The sequence below is a fragment of the Myotis lucifugus genome, unplaced genomic scaffold, assembly GCF_000147115.1.
Source record: "Myotis lucifugus unplaced genomic scaffold, Myoluc2.0 scaffold_3297, whole genome shotgun sequence".
Taxonomy (NCBI): domain Eukaryota; kingdom Metazoa; phylum Chordata; class Mammalia; order Chiroptera; family Vespertilionidae; genus Myotis; species Myotis lucifugus.
The window spans coordinates 4053-16370 of NW_005874345.1; the positions used below are offsets into that span (position 1 = coordinate 4053).

General features: G+C 43.1%; 1 pseudogene; it reads right to left on the reverse strand.

Moving 5' to 3' along the window:
• Window positions 1-10122: 10122 nt before the first annotated feature.
• Window positions 10123-11539, reverse strand: LOC102432214 (annotated as a pseudogene).
• Between the last annotated feature and the right edge of the window lie 779 nt (window positions 11540-12318).

Genomic DNA, 12318 nt, shown 5'->3' on the forward strand with positions numbered 1-12318 from the left:
CCGCTTTTCTCCTCCAGCTGGCTGCAGGCACCTGGTACCAAGGCTTTCCTCCCTTTGGCCAGCTACAGGCACCTGGGACCCCGCGCAGCTCACACGTGGGCTGGCCTCAGGCACCCAGAACCCCCAGCAGCTTCGCCCAGGCTGGCCACAGGCACCCTGGGCCTGAAAGGCTTCGCCTGGGCCCCTGCTCTGTCAGAAAGGTCATCCAGAAGGATGTCTGGAAGATGTCTGGTCTATCCAGTCTATTTAGTATATTACCCCTTTATTAGTATACTAGCAGATTTTTAAATGTGCTGCTCAGGGCCAAATTTCTTATTGCAAATGTCAAAAACAACCTAAATTTGAAACAGCAGCATAAGGACAATCTTCAAAAACTGGATGGATGGAAAATATTATTTTACTCTTTTACCTTATTCCTTTTTTTCCAGGGACACTAAATATATTCTCATTTGTCCATTGGTCACTTATACTTATGCAAAAAAATACTGTGTTCATTTTCAAGTTATAGTTTTTTGTTGTTGATCTCAAAGACTTCTCTGTAAAAGGAAGACATACCTTTCCTCTGATACACATATACCGCAAATATTTTGCAAGAACGTTTTCTTTCTTTTGCTAAAATTATTTTATGGTAGACAGAGTGTATGAAACATTTAAAAATATATTTTCATTGATGAATACAATATATTTTATTCAATGTTGAGAGAGAATCATTCATTGGCTGCCCCCTGCACACTCCTACAAAGGATAGAACCCACAACACAGACATATACCCAGACTAGGAATCGAACCATGACCTCCTAGTTCTTAGGTCGGCACTCAACCACTAAGTCATGCAGCCGGAATAGAACTTTTTATATTGCTCAATCAACCTCCAGAAATCCTGTGCTTCAAGTCTTTGTCAACATTAAAAAACAACAACAAAGTATAAACAGACATTTGTGTATTCTCCTGGTACTTTTCTCATTTTGCATATTTAAAACTTTTAATCTGAGATTTATTTGGAGTAATCAAAATCTAGCTAGTTTTATACAAACACTTAACATAGAATCCTCCACCATTTTTCATTGACCTTTTCCTACAAATATGAAACGTCACCAGTATCTAGTTCTAAAGTGTTACATATATTTGGAGGTTTGGGCACTTTCCATTCTGTTCTTAACATTTATCTGTCTTTTCAGCTAATAGCAAACTAATACTTTGTGGAAATTTATAGCACACATTAATAGCTAGAAGGGTAAACCTGTGTCTACTATGCAAAATTTGTCTTAATTTCATGACAATGATGGAAGATAACATGTAACTCAAAAATTTTAAAGTATATTGAATTGGTTGGTAAAACTAATAAACAGGACAAGCACACATTTTGAGAAAGTCAGTCATCATAATCAGGACCACAGCCACTTTCCCATTTCAAAGTTGCTTCTGAGTTCCCTCCATAAAGAACGTAGGTTATTTGATTTTATCCAAGGAATTTTTAGCCCAGAAGTGGATCTATTATGGGAATTCTCTCTCTCATTGTGCACTTTTCTATAGTATGTAACATCATGGTATAAAAATGTGTTGGTATAAAATCCTATATAAGAAAAGCCTAATATGCTAAGTGCCGGTTATCAGTTACCTGTTCAACCAATCAAAGAGTAATATGTTAATGATAAGGTAAGGCCACTTACCCACTCGCTATGAAGTGCACTGACCACCAGGGAGCACACACTCCGACCAGTAGGTTTGCTTATGCTGAGGTCAAGCTGATCAGCACTGAGCAAGATGGGCCAGACATGCCCTGGAGCCCTCCCATGGTCCCTCTGCAGCTGGCCAACCTCTCGTGTCACTCCCTGGCCCCGAATGTGCATCAGTAGGGGCCCTTGGCCTGGCCTGCAACCTCTCACCATCCAGGACCCCTCAGGAGATGTTGGAAAGCCAGTTTGGGCCCAGTCCTGCAGGCCAGGCCAAGGAACTCCACTGGTGCATGGCTTCATTATTGATATGTAGTTAAATCACTTAAAAATTGTTAGTAAAGTGTTCTATAAGAAGAATTATGTGTGAGTCCATGTGTTTTTATTTTTTGCTGCTCATAAATTTGGTCTGAGCACTTGCCCCAGGTCCGGTGTCCACCAAGGAGTTGCTGCTGGGCCTTGCAAAGGTGCGCCTCTCCCAGTCCACCCACCTCCTCCCAGTGGACCCCAGGCTGCCAGCCTCCCAGACCCTATTACCTGCTCATCCTGTCCCTATCATTCAGGCTACTTTTCCTGAACAATAGGATTTGCCTCACTCTCCACAGGTTTCCCACGCTGGCAGCTTTGTGGATGGCGCCCATATCTTCATCTCCATAGTGGGGCATTCTGGCTCCCAGGCCACTGCTCCCAGGACTGGTGGGGGAGTCCATGACTCCCACTCTGGAACTTCTCAGAAAAGGAAAACGGTTCTGCATGGCAGAGAGTCTAGGGCTTCAGAGAAGCCCCAACTTCCCTCTGCTTTTTGAACCTCCTGAGCCGAACACGAGCTCTCTAGCCAACCACCTTATGCCACAGCATTCAAGCAAGGCAGTTTGGCAGTTAACCATCTCCTCTCGGAATCATAGTAACCAAGCAACGGCCTCTGACATCACTGCCCCTACACATAGAGCCTTGAGGTCAAAGGTAGCCAGAGCACATGTGCAAAGCCCAAATATCTGAAATCTCAGAGACTACCCTGGTGGGTGTGTCTCCCTGGTACGAGCTCCCACACCAGCACCAGAGGGTGGCGGTCCCATAAGTGGTCAAGAGCATGAACTAAAGTTGCAGATTAGATCCCTGGTCCCAAGTTAGGGGCATGCATGCTAGTGGCAGTCAATTCAAGTCTCTCTCATGTCTATGTTTCTCTCTCTCTCTCTCTCTCTCTCTCTCTCTCTCTCTCTCTCTCTCTCTCTCTTTCCCTCCCTCTCTCTTAAACCTGCTCCCTCCAGTACTTTCCTTCCACAAAGTAATGAATAAATATTTAAAAATTTAAAAGATGGGGAAAATATCCTCAGTGAGGATTAAGAAAAATAAAAGTTAAAAGAAATATATCAGTGATTGCCTGTGGGAAGGTCTGGGTTCTGCTCAAACATCCCTGGGAGTTGGCCAAGTATTTCCAGAGGCTTGTAACAGTTACACACCCAGTGAAAAAGCAGTCTTTGCCTAAGAACAGAGCTAGGGTGGTGTGAAACTTCAGGATACACAAGGAATTATGTCCTAGGAAACTTCCCTTAAAAAAACATCTCTGCAACCAAAGCACTTGTATGCATGCATAGAAGCATTAGCAATGGGCACAGACACTGGCGGGGGGCAAGGGCGGGGGAGTGAGAGCATGTGCTGGGGGGTGGGAGTGGCCAGGGAGAAGCTAATGGGAAAAATAATATTGTAATAGCTATGTACAGTCCAGGGGGGGTACTTAAAATATCAGGGGAACATCTATGTAAAGTACAATATTGTCTAACCACTATGTTGTACACATGAAACTAATGCTATATAATAAAATGGTAATATGCAAATAGACTGACTGACAGAACAACCGCACAACCAGTCACTATTACATGCAGTCACCACCGGGGGTCACAGCCGCAGGCGGCAGACTTTGGAACATGAGTGTGTCAGCCACGGTGGGATGGTGGAACAGGTTAGTGGGGCACCAGACCAAGGTGGGGTGCTGGTCACTGTCATCAGGGTGAGCCTCTGGTACTTATTGAAAATTCTTTGCTCCCACACGTTGTGGTCCTACCCAGCGCTCACACCTGCTGTTGGCACTGGCCCCACTCACACCTGCTGCTGGCACCCGGCACTGGCCCAATTGCTTGGTGCCGTCAGCGGGTGTGTGTGGCAGCTGCTGGCCCCAATTGCCCCTGAGGGGTTCACACCTCCCCCTGCCCCTGAGGGGTGATCCGGGCAGCAGCTGCCACTCACACCCACTAATAATGTCGGCCCTGATCGCACCCGCTTCTGGCATCAGCCCCAATCGCTCCGTGCCATCAGCGGGTGCAAGTGGGGCTGGCGCTGTCAGCACATGGGAGTGGTGGTGGCAGAAGCAGGGCTTCTGGCAGACAGCGGACAAGGGTTCCATGGCAGCAGGGGTTGGGCAGCGGCTCAGAGGATGGGCCAAGACCTGCTCCTGTGCCCACCTCAGCCTTGAGGCCCACAGTTTCTTTCAAGGTTCACGAATTCATGCACTGGGCCCCTACACCAGAATAATATTGAAAAAAAAAGAGAAAAGACGGGGAATACCTCCTCTCTGGTTCCAGGTGTGTCACCCAAGACCCGCACCTGCCAAGTCACTGCAGCTTGGCATCTCCTGCATTGAGCGTCTGCCGCCTGGTTCTCAGTGCCTGTCATAGCTACCAGTTGGACAGTTGGGCAGTCAGCCGTTCACTTAGGTTTTTATATATATAGACTTATGTATGTATTTATTTATTTTTTATTTAGAGGGAAAGAAACATCGATTTCTTGTTCCACTTATGTATGCTTTCCTTGGATGCTTCTTCTATGAGCCCTGACTTGGGGATCAACCCACAACCTTAGCGTTTCCTGACAATGCTCTAACCAACTGAGCATCCCAACCAGAATGGTATTTTTATTTTTGCTTTTGAGATTATTTTTGTTGTTGTTGTTGACATTATTACGGATATGATATTTCTTTTTCTTATGTAAATTTTGCCCACTTCTAGACATATCAGGGATTTTTCATTTTTTATTGTGACAGACTATTTTTCCATTATCATTAAAAATGTTTATTGTATTAATATCTGTACATTTGACAATCAGACTGAAGAAAGCTGTAATTTCGTAACTGGAGAAGGAGTTGAGAGTTTATGGCAGTTTTTCAGGAAAGGCAAACTGCATGGTAAAGATTTCACCAGAAAGATATTGAGGAATGTTATGATGCAGATGGAAAAACAAATAAAATGAAATGCAAGCAAGAGGGGTTGTTTTTATTGAAGAGTAAGATAATTGCTAAAAATAAAATTAAATAAAATGGCTATTTTTCTTACAAATCACATTAGCCAAATTTTTCAGTAACTCGTTTACTGACCTTATCTTCACCATCATGAAGCCTCTTGTACTCCATAAGTGTTCCATATTCTTTAAGATTAACAAACTTAAAGTCTAAATACTCATTTCCCCTTGCTTCTTTCTTTCTCTACCAGCAACTTCTGCCTTTCCATCTTTATACCATGTCTTAGGAAGGTAAAATAGGTTGACTCCATATTCCATAGAAACTGGTATAAACATGTGAGTACATACAGAGACTCCTTTTAGTGTAGTTCTTGATCCAGCAACTCCAAATGGACTACACCTGCTATGGTGGGTGAAACACACAAGAGCAGGAGCTGCCCCACAGCAACGGCTAATACAAACCCAGCTAACTCAGAACTCACCACATTCCCACTGCATTTGCTAATGATTTCAAGTGCTACCCAAAATGAAAAGTAACAGAAACCAACCCTGCACAAAATGCACCAGAAAAATGTGAAAGTTTGGCAAACACATCTTACAGCAAGACAAATTCATAGGTTTTAACTTATTCTTCTGAGACCATTTACTGCCATTTTGTTCTTTGTTGCTTGAGTAGTTCACAAAATTGCTTGGAAATGGAAGCTCAGAAGTTGAGTGCCTGGACCTTCAGCAGAAATTGCTGCTGGTGATGGATTCCCCACTGAGGGATGAGTGCCTTCATTGGGAAAGGAACAACTAACAAAACCAACAACAAATTCTGAGGCCAAACATGTGTCACACAGCAGAGCTAGACCAACTGGTTTTGGTGTGTGTGAATGGTGTAAACGATGATCACCAAGCAGTTGCCTCCTACATCAGCCCAACTAGAAGTTATCTATTGCCCCTTATTTGCTCCTCAAATTTACAGGAGAGACTCTCTGTAGTGACATGTGAGGAGAAGGGTCTGATATTTCCTGTGCAGCCTACAATGAGGATCAAAGACATGACCCGGCTACAGAGAGGTCGGAACCACAAACCAGGACTCCAGGTCAGTTGACCCTAGTGTTTCTCCAGGGATCAGGGATACTCAGAGTATAGGTTATGCCAGCTCTGACTTTCTATGTTTCCTTGGTCAAAGAGCAACTGGAATTTAAAATTTCCCATTCCCACATCTCTGTGGAAACTAATTGTAGACCCAGAGCAGATGCCCTGTAGAAAAGTATTTCTTGGAACTCTTGTGCTTATCTAAGACTCAAATAATGCCCTGGTTCAGCTTTCCTGCACACTCATTTAAGTTATGCTACTGGAATTCATAATGTGTTGAGAAATATTTCATTTGTGATGAAAAACAACTAAGAGATGGTTGCCTTACCAAGTCTCTTAGCAAAGGTTTTCCAAATCCAGTTGAAATGCTGTCATTAATGTTTTTCCTAGTAAGAGTAACCAAGAAACATGTGGAACACTTTTCCACAACTGATTCATTTGTTCTCTGTGATGTGCAAAACCAGGGAAGACTTGAAAATGATCTGAACATTGAATGTACTTGTGAGTCAACCCACAGATCCACCAGCAGAGTGGAAGTCCTGACTGATGTGGTGTGTAGAGAACCTTGGTCCAATCACTGGCTAAATGGTAAGCAATCCAAACACAGCAATAACCCTTAGGAAGCAAGATTTAAATGTTTTTAAATGAACAGAGACATGAATAGCTGCACACTCCAGTAGAGACAAACTTCACAAATTGCACAACATCTGGAGGCAACTTACTAAACAAACAAGAACAACCCTCTACAAAGAATATCGATTCTTTCTCATCATTGATATTTCTATCTCTCTCTTCCTCTCCTTTCCTCTCTGAAATCAATAAAAATATATTTTTATTTTTGCAACACTAGCTGAAATTCAATGAGAATAGAAAGAAAATATGTAAGAAAATGTGACCCGTACTAAGAAAGAAAACAGAAATTGCTTATCTCCTCCAGATGCTGGATTTCGTATAGACTTTAAAACAGCTATTATGAACATGTTCCAAGAACTGGTGGAAGCCATGTTGAAAGAATTAATGAAAATTATGATGAAAATAATGCAATGCATAGAGAATCTCAATTAAGATAGAGAGTATATGATAGACCAAATAGAATTCCAAATAGGATTTGGAGCTAAAAAATACAATGATCTAAAATGAAAAATTCATTGGGATGAATGATTTGAGATGGTAGAAGAAAGAATTCAGTGACCTTGAAAAATCAAAAGAAATTATTCCATCTGAAGAGGAGAGAGAAGGCAATGAGGAACAGTAACAAAGCTCAAGAGACCGGATCAACATCAAGTATTGACAATCCCAGAAGGAGCAGAGAGACACTAAAGGATGGATAAGTATATTTGAAGAAATAATTGTTAAAAACTTCTCAAACGTGTTGTGGCCGGGTGGCTCAAAATGTTGTGGGTTGTATTCCTGGTAAGGACACATACCTAGGTTGGAGGCTTGACTCATGGTTGGGGTGCACCGGAATCAACCCATCCATGATTCCCTCTCACATTGATGTTAATCTCTCTCTCTCTCTCTCTCTCTCTCTCTCTCTCTCTATCTATCTCTATCTCTATCTCTATCTCTCTCTCATCAATAGATACATATCCTCAGATGAAGATTTAAAAAAAAGAAAACTTCTCATCTTTAATGAAAAACATTAATGTACAGATCCAAGAAACTCAACAAATCCAAGCATGAAACACACAAGGACATACACACCTAAAGGTCAAAACTGAGAAAAGCATCTTGAAAATAAGAAATAAACAACCTATCACCAAAGGAGAGAAACATTTTGATGAATTGCTGGCTTCTCACCAAAATAATGGAAGGCAAGGATCTGTGGGATAACATATTCAAAGTTATTAAAGAAAAAAAAATGGCCTGGATGGTGTTGCTCAATGGTTGAGCATCAACTTATGAACCAGGAGGTTATGGTTCCATTCACGGTCAGAACACATGTCCAGTTTATAGGCTCAATCCTCAGTAGGGGGTGTGCAGGAGGCAGGTGGTCAATTATTCTCTCTCATCATTGATGTTTCTATCTCCCTCTTCCTCCCCTTTCCTTTCTCTGAAATCAATAAAAATATATTTTTTAAAAAACAAGGAAAACTTTAAAAAAGAAAAAAGCTGTCTGACCATGTATTATTCTATATCCAGCTAAATTATTCTTTTAAAAAAGGCATATTAAAGACATTCCCAACAAAGACTGAAAATGATTATATAAAGTGTAGTTATAGCACTGTATTTTTGAGTTGTAACACATACACATACTACATATGACAGTCATAGCAGAAACAGAAGAACAGAAGTTACTAGAATAAAGGTAATGTATTTTACCAGAATTAAATTTGTAGTATTTTGAAGTATACTAGGATAAGTTGATGTGTATTATCTTCACTAAAATGTAACTTAAATTAAAAAAATGAACATAGGGACATTTTTATCTATGGGAAAAACAGAAAACACAAAGAGAAATGACAGATATTAAAAACAACTTTATGAATATTAAATATGAAGGAACCATACCCAGAACTCAAATAACATAAGAGATTGCCAGACTGGGTTTTAAAAGGCAAGATTCAGCTGATAAAGGACTTGTATTCATGATATGTGATTTCTTAAAATGAATAAGACAAACAACCCCCAAAAGGGTTGGGAGTCATATATTTGAATACATATCTCTCCAAAGATACACAAATGGTAAACAGCATAGGAGGGAACACTCATTATCACTTGTGCTAGGGAAATGTAAATTACATCCACAATGTGATACTGCTTTCATATCCACTAGATGGGGCCTCAGCAAAAAGACAGATTAAAAGGGGTGAGGTGAAGTAGATGAATGATGATGGAAGGCAACATGACTTGGGGTGGTGAACACACAGTAAAATATACAAATGATGATCTGCTGTGGAACTGTATACCAGAAACCTATATAATTTCACTGGCCGATGTCACTGCAATACATTCAAATTTTTTAAAAAAAAGACAGACTATAAGAAGTACTACTGTACAAGATGCAGAGACACTGGAACCCTCAAACACAGATGGTTGGAGTACAGTATTATATAGTTAGTTTGGAAATAATTCCTCAGGTTCATAAAAATTACCACATGACTCATCAACTTTTACCCTAGAAGTCTACTAAGAGAAATGAAACACAAATCCACACAAAGACGTGTACACACACATTAATATACACACACAAAGAGGGAGAGGGGGAATGGGAGGAGAAGAAAAAGAGGGAAAAGGCAATCAAAAAATTAGGCAAATGAACAAAAATGATGAATCTCTGTCAAGGGTATATGGAAGGTCCTCCTATTATTCTGGTAAATTTCTGTAAACGTGAAATTACATCAAAACTTAAAATTACCTTTAAATACTCGGGATAACAAGGAAAACAAAAGCTGACCTTCATACCTATTGGCACATGAATGATGAATAGATCTACATGGTCCAGCTGAAGTTTCTTCAGTGATGTTTCCAGGGCATGTCGAACCAATTATGGTCAAAATAAAGTAGACCAATCCTGCAATAACCAAAACAATATTTTAAAAAATGGTTTGTGATGTCACACATTTGGGAACTGAAATTCAACATCATGGTTAAGAGACTGAGAAGCAAGTAACCAACCACTGTGATGGTCTCAACATAGGAAGTCCCAAGGCTAAATTCATGTTACTTACTGTAAATGAGGCTTTTAATGGGGTACTGAGATTTATTTCAGTGACTGTAAGAAAACTGTCAATAAAATGTAGGTGGGCCAGGAAAAGCAACCTAAATGTTTCAAGGATTAGCAAACTCATTTCTGAAAGGAGAGTCAGAAATGTCAGGCCAGGGGAAATGGAATCTACTGCCCTACATAGGAAATGCCTGGAAGCAGGACTGCTCAGAGGTCCACATTCGGAAAACAAATCATCATTGATGTGGACACACATAGGACCATTCTGTAGAGACCTCAGCTCTCTTTGTGTTGGAAGCAGGCTTTTCCACTTAAGAAAAATTTTACAAATTTCAGTAAATTCGATGCTGACTTGAAAACAGTCTTTCCTAGTAGGGCTCCCCTCTGGGAATAATATGTCAACCTCACTTGGATATGTGCTGAGAGAATTTGCTGAAGAATGAAAGGAGTGGATCCATTTGCAGTGGCTCAGTCAATCCACAAGCAGATGGAGAAGCTAATGAGCAAGTGGTAGTTAGAATCCCTTTCATATATGAAGGTCAAACAGCCATAACTGATATACTGATATGATTTAGGTTCTTCGGCCACTCAAAGTAAGATATTGTAACGCCCCCCCCACCCCCCATTAAGGTAGAGATATGGAATAACCAGGATGTTTCTCTCCAGGAATATCTTATCTGCTTCTAGAGTTGTTGGCCCATGGGCACCTTCAGCGATGATCTTGGCTTTGATTCTGGATGTACTGGACTTGGGCAGCTGCTTCTCACTGGCAGCAGGGATCAGTATGTCACAGCCGGCCTCTAAGATGCCCCCTTCATAAAGCTCTGCCTCAGAGAAATCCAGGATTGATCCATGCTGCAATTTGAAGTCTTCCAGTTCCTTTGGGTCAATACCATCTGGATTCCATAGACTCCCATCAGATGCACCAACACCAACACATTTAGCACCAAAGCGATGCAAATATCTCATAGAGTGAAGGCCCACATTACCAAATCCCTGAACAACAAATGTTTTATCTCCAAACCCTGGTGTCATTTCTAAAATGCTCACATAAGAAGCTTCATTGATGAAGTTTTTGATTCCATGGAAAACTCCCCAGCCAGTAGCAGAGATCCATCTCTGGACTGATGGGCTTGCCAGTGCCATAGGCAAGGGCATTAACAGCATAGTGCCCGATGGTGCTAGCACAGGTGTCCGAAATCCAGGACATCTCTCGCTCCCCGTGCTCATGTCTGGGGCAGGCACAACAATGCCCAGACCAATGAAGCCCTTCTTTGCCAGTTCCATGGTAAACCTCCTTGTGATCTTTCCCAACTCATTATCGGTATAGTTCTTGGGGTTGATCATAACACCAGCTTTGGCACCCCCAAATGGCACATGAACATGTCCTCAGAGAAGCCAAAGCTTTCACTTCATCTACACTCACCTCAGTGCTGTCAGGAATAGCTACCTCCCTGGCAGGGCGTGCGGTGCTGGCGGTGCTGGACCTGGTAGCCCTGGATGACCTCCCAGGAACTGTCCTGGCGCCAGATGGGGAAGGACAGGCTCAGCACATGGTTGCAGGGCTTGATGATCTGCATGATGCCGCGCACCCGCTTCTGCTCCTCCCTCGCGATCCCTCCCGGGCCTTGAGGTCCTCCACCAGCTTGTCCTCCATGATGCTGGCGCACAGTGGAAGAAGCCCTCCACCCTCCTGAAGAAGTCAGGTTGTCCTGGCGGTCAGCCGCTGCCTGGCTGTAGTGTCACCAGGAAGGTGGCGGGAGCTCCAGCTGCAGGGTGGCAGCTGCGGGCTGCCTGCAGGCCAGGCCGGCCCAGCAGCGCAGCCAAGTCAGCTGCAGCGGAGCCCAGGGCTGCAGCCCGATGCCTCGCCCAGGCAGTGGGACATGGCGGGGGCGGAGGAGAAGTTCTCTGAGAGGCTCGGGACCATGGGAGGGAGGGATGGCCCTGCAAGGGCTGCCCTTTTAAGCCGCAGTTTCCTGCCCTCAGGAGCGGTCCCTCCCCTTGGCGCCCACTGCCTACCTGGGAGGAAGGACTTTGGGCTCCAGCCAAGGTGGCCAGTGAATGGCAGGGGGTGGGGCGGGGGGCCCTGGCCTCCCTGGAGTCTTGCCTCCTCCTCCTCTTTCTCCTCCTCCTCCTGTTCCTCTTCCTCCTCCTCCCTCTCCATGGCCTCCCAGGCCTCCCTGGCGATGGCGCATGCAGGTCAGGCTGCAGGACCCCAGATTTTTATTTTGTTTTCCTCTTCAACATTTTTGACACTGTTCTAATAGTTTTATTCAGTATTGAAAGCTTTTTAGGAAATTTTGACAGTATTTTTGTACAAAACATTTTTTTGAAAAAAACACTTGTTAACTTATTCTATTTTAACTTGCCAAATTCTATAAAAAGTTAAGAAATAAAAAAAAGAAAGAAAATGACAAGCCTCACTGCATGGCCCACGTGACTGTGCAAGCCCCATGCGGACCCAAGCACATTGCCGGGCATGCGCACTTGAGCCTCCTCAGTTGCTGCTCATGCGCCTGGCTGCCAGCATCCTGGGAGGAGAAGGAAGGGAGGCGGCCTTCTTCCTGCATCGCATCCTTTCTCCCATTAAGACTGAACTTGTGGATGCAGAGAGCAGCGCCCCCAGGACTCTAGTGAGCATGGGAGAGTGGGAGGAGGAGCCGG